Genomic DNA, 4,550 nt, shown 5'->3' on the forward strand with positions numbered 1-4,550 from the left:
ACTAATAATTTTTTCTCACCCCAGTTCTGCATATAAGATTTCAGACCTTGTGCAATTTCCCAACTTCCAATTATCAGACATTGTTAAATGACATTCAGTTTCCTACTATCAGATGTTATTAAATGCACTGACCTCAGTTCTCCCAAAGCTCATGAAAGATACTTCCTCATCTGAAATCATTGCTTTGCCCTAGATCTTGAATTTAATCAACTCTAAGTCTAAGTCTGCTTTAGGAAGCTGTTTTGTATCTGCTGTATTCATTATTGGATTTTTGGGGGGATGGGGTAGGGGTCTATGAAGAATGGCTCTGTTCCCTTATTTGTAGACTAAGAAGTATAGAACAAATATCATGAGGTTTTTGTGATGTTTCAATGAGTTAATATACATAAATGATTTAGTAGAATCTTGGCACATAGTAAAAAATCCAATAAATGTTGTTTTTATAATTATTATTATTATCCATACAACCTCTAAACCCCTGGCTTCAGATTGCCAAATGCATGCCAACTTAAGGGAAAAATAGTCAATTTTTTTCTTTCTCTCTTACTTTTTTCTTGGTTAGTTGTTTTTGCTCCATTGTCATCTTTTCTTTTCTTCTCTCCAGGAAATTTCTTCTGGTCTTTTATTGACTTCTCTTCCCTGTAGGTATTCTACTGGCCTCTCCCTAACCTTATTGTTAATTCTGATACTTTAATTACATTATATTCCAATTTCATTAAGATTCTCTGGGAAATTTATCAAATAATAATTGTATAATAACCATCCTAGTTGTACAATTGTTTAGAAGTAAAGATTCCAACAAACATTAAAATTAATTTTAGTAATAACATTTGTTAGTCATAGGAGATTCATGGAGTCAGTGTACCTATTTCCCTTTTCAAAATTTACCAGAAGCCTTTAATGAAACGTCTACTCAGCTTTTTGCCCTCTACCCCCTCCACCGCAGCACTGTTCCCAGTGCACCACACTTGGAAACAGTCCCTGACTTCTGTTAAAGCAGTGTTGTCCTTGTTTTTTCCAGGTGCCATCCTGATCATCTACTAGGACCTCATCAGCCATGATGAAATGTTCTTCAACATCTATAAGATCCAAGAGATCCCAGATGGGCTGTGCCTGGAAGTGGAGGGAAGCTGGTCAGTAGAAGAGTGGGTAACATTGATGACTTACTTGTCCATTGGTGAAAATGCCACTCCTGATGACCCCAAGGGTGAAGTTTGCAAAAGCACAGTTATCACTGGTGTTGATACTGCCATGAACCATCACTGGCAGAAAACCAGCTTGACAAAGGAAGCCTACAAGAAATACATCAAAGATGATATAAACTTAATTAAAGGCAAACTTGAAGAACAGAGACCAGAACTAACAAAACCTTTATGACAGGAATGTAGAACAAATCAAGTACATTCTTGTTAATTCTAAAAATTACCAATTCTTTGTTGGTAATAGATGGGTCCAGATGGCACGGTAGCTCTGCTGGGTTACCAAGAAGATAGTGTGACCCCCATATACGATTTTCTTTAAGGCTGGTTGAAAAATGACAAAATGTTAACAAATTTGGCAAAACTTTGGATTACCTGCCATTGAAACTGGCTGCTGCCTTTCATCTTCACAAGAAATACCAGAACTTAGACAATTGGGACTGATACCATCTTAAGCATTTCATCAGTTTGGGGCTTGATTTACTTGGAGAAGAGGCATTGTTTTTAAGGGGGAAAAACATGTCATAGAGGTTGTTTAAAAATTAAATGCATTTAAGCTCAAAAACAAACAAACAAAAGGGGTACACCAATACCAATATTTTATTAACAGGGATTGCAAATTTCAAGCCCCCTAGTGGTCAACACCACGTCCTCAAAGATAATAATTTATTACAATTTGCAAAAATATTTCCACCAAAAGATGACAGGTCATTATCTCTATCCCCCAAACAATGTACCACAATTCAAGCTGAATAATTCATTACATAAAAAAATAGTTGTAAATATCAATGTTAATTAATTCTTAAAATCATGTACTTATCTTTACTAGAAATAAAAAAAAAACCAAAAAACCAAGGTAAATTGTCAATACTTCCTGCTTTCAAGGTGGGTCATATATTTTAATAATACAGTACATTTATTTTTTATTATTGTATATCATATAGGCTTTAGGAGCAGATATGACTACTTATATTCATAGCTTAGAGGAGTTAATAAATATTCTAAGTATCAGATTCTACTAGCTAAAAAAAAAAAGCTGGATCACAATATCTACCCTATAGGAATTATGAAAAAGTAACATGATTAAATTATATACCTTCACTAATATACTGCATGGAACAAAAGGGCTAATCAAACCACCAAAATAATCATGGTGGTGCTACTTTTGAGTAATAAATAAAAACTAAGATCTCTAACTGCTTCTTTATTTTTTAAATGTTTATTTTTGTTTTTGAGAGCGAGAGAGAAAGCTTAAGGGGGAGGGACAAAGAGAGGGAGACAGAGGATCTGAAGCAGGCTCTGTGCTGACAGAAGAGAGCCTGATGCAGGGCTCCTGCTCATGAACCACATGATCATGACCTGAGCCAAAGTCAAATGTTCAACCTGCTGAGTCACTCAGGAACCTCCATCTCTAATGTCTTACAAAAATGATACTCTTACTGAAACTACTTAATTAAATCTAAACTCAAGTGCATTTTGTGGGTACCTAAATAATAATCATTCCAACTTTTAAGTTGTATATGACTTAATTAGATAGTTACCCTATTGCAAAACTCTGATTTTTGTTTCTAAGTTTAACACGGATACTTAATGACATTTTTTAAAAGTAGGGCTAGGTTTCAAGGACTAAAGGCAACATTAGGATTTTTTTCAATGGCTAATTATAAATAATTGCAGTCATTCTATATAGTTAATTTAGTATTATTACAAGTATTTAAAATAAAAATGATATGCATTTTAAATATATTTAAATTGTGATAAATATTAATATGTGGAAGTCTGACTTTTCAACCTTTAGAAAACTAAATTAGCATTCTGATGAGATTATTATTTAGTTAATTATATCTTATATATAAAATATCCTTTTTCCATTGTATGATTAAGTATGTGTATAATACAATGAAAATAACACAACCTATTCTTCATTCCTTTTCTTCTACAAAAGAAAACACAGACCTTTTACTCACAGAGATCAGGTGATTATGTATTGTATTTCACTGTAGTCACTAACTCAAGTTTTAATGTCCTTTATATGTAAGGATATACATCTGTTTTTATTTTCTTGACTTCATACCTCTGCCAAACTTAGATCTAGAAATGTTTAAAAGTAGTTCTACAGGGCTCAACCTATAATAAAAAGGAAGTAAGTTTGCCAGATAAAATAAAGGATGCCCAATTCAATTTGTTTCAAACAGTGCATACAGCATTGGTGATATAGTGGTAAGCATACCTGCCTTCCAATTTGTCACAGATAAGCAAAAAATTCTTAGTGTATATCCCATGAAATGATTTTTTTAGTATTATCTATGTCACAAATATTACATAGGTCACACTTACATTGAGTAATTATTCATTATTTATCTAAAATTCAAATTTAATTTGGTACCTTGTATTTTTATTTGCTAAATATGGTAACAATGAAAGAAAGATAAAGATTATTTTAGAAGAAAATACAAAACATGTATTTCAACAATATACCTTATATTTTAATTGAAAAATAAATGGATCTCCAGTCCTAAAAATGCAAAACCAATCCGTAAAGAAATATACTCATAGAGAGAAAAAAAGAACTAGCTTTCCTTCCAACTTGAGATTCTTTCTGCTACTCTTGGCATAATTTTCATTCTGATATAAATTTCCTAAATAATTGACTTTTAGAAGATTGACAAGAGTTAAAGGTTAGGGACAGTCTGATACTAACAAAAACAAAACCAGAAACGAGGTATGGTGAATAACTGCCTTACCCATGAAAAGCTAACCAATTCACAATTTTTTAAAGCACATATCCTCCTTGCTTTCTGAAACGGAGCTAATTGAACCATGAGTGGGTACCATTTTCAACCAAAATATCTTCTCCAGGGATTTGATATTGAACAATATTCAGCTTCCAAAGAAGTTGGCTATTTGATGGAGTCTCCACTTGCCCACTTGTTTAGAACCTAGGAAAGGTCACCCTTTCTAGGATGACTCACCCCTGAAGTTTCACAGCTTGGCTAACAGAACTAGACTGTATTTTAACTCTGTGGGCTGGACACTTGTGTGTAGTAAGCCCCCTGTGCAGTCTTATGAGATGGCCTTGCCATTTTATGCCATGCAGAATAGAAAAAAGAGCACAGAAAGAAGTGTAAATCAGAGATAGAATAAAAATACTGCTAGCATTTTGATGTTTTTCTGCTTCTAAATTCTAAACGTCCTTGAGACAAAGGTTTATTCCTAACATTGTGTTTTGTAAAATATTCTCTTAAATCTTATAATAAATGCCTCCGTTTTGCTTAAGGTAGATCACACTCATTCCTGACATTTGAAAACAACATTTTATAATTAGTTACATAAATACCGGCTTTAAAGTAA

At 33.1% G+C, this 4,550-nt stretch overlaps 1 pseudogene; it reads left to right on the forward strand.

The window, feature by feature from the left end:
* The first annotated feature begins 1,065 nt into the window (after positions 1 to 1,065).
* Positions 1,066 to 1,377, forward strand: LOC115274705 (annotated as a pseudogene).
* The last annotated feature ends 3,173 nt before the right edge of the window (positions 1,378 to 4,550 follow it).

Source organism: Suricata suricatta, chromosome 1, assembly GCF_006229205.1.
Source record: "Suricata suricatta isolate VVHF042 chromosome 1, meerkat_22Aug2017_6uvM2_HiC, whole genome shotgun sequence".
NCBI classification, from domain to species: Eukaryota; Metazoa; Chordata; class Mammalia; order Carnivora; family Herpestidae; genus Suricata; species Suricata suricatta.